A 437-nucleotide genomic window follows, 5' to 3' on the forward strand; every position below is an offset into this window, starting at 1 on the left:
CTCCCTTTTGGTGCCGCGGGCGGCCAAGAGTCCTCCGGGCGCGGCGCAGGGGCGCGCGCAGCTGGTCTGTGGCGGCGTCCTCAAGGTTGGGGGCCGGTGGGCCGGCTTTTAAGGAGAGAGCCGCTCCCACCGACTCAACTCCTCCCTCCCTTTTGGTGCCGCGGGCGGCCAAGAGTCCTCCGGGCGCGGCGCGGGGGCGCGCGCAGCTGGTCTGTGGCGGCGTCCTCAAGGTTGGGGGCCGGTGGGCCAGCTTTTAAGGAGAGAGCCGCTCCCACCGACTCAACTCCTCCCTCCCTTTTGGTGCCGCGGGCGGCCAAGAGTCCTCCGGACTATGTACTTACTCAGAAATAAGCCCCCCTTGACTAGTGGAATTTATTTCTAAATACACACACACACACATAGGATTTAACTACAGTGTAACTACAGTGTTGAAGAAC

At 62.7% G+C, this 437-nt stretch overlaps 1 protein-coding gene across 3 annotated transcripts in view; it reads left to right on the top strand.

Annotated features, from left to right (window-relative positions):
* LOC121917475 (origin recognition complex subunit 3-like) overlaps positions 1-437 on the top strand; it is a 60872-nt gene that overhangs the window by 9046 nt on the left and 51389 nt on the right. The gene's annotated exons all lie outside the window — the stretch shown is intronic.

Source organism: Sceloporus undulatus, unplaced genomic scaffold, assembly GCF_019175285.1.
Source record: "Sceloporus undulatus isolate JIND9_A2432 ecotype Alabama unplaced genomic scaffold, SceUnd_v1.1 scaffold_19, whole genome shotgun sequence".
Taxonomy (NCBI): domain Eukaryota; kingdom Metazoa; phylum Chordata; class Lepidosauria; order Squamata; family Phrynosomatidae; genus Sceloporus; species Sceloporus undulatus.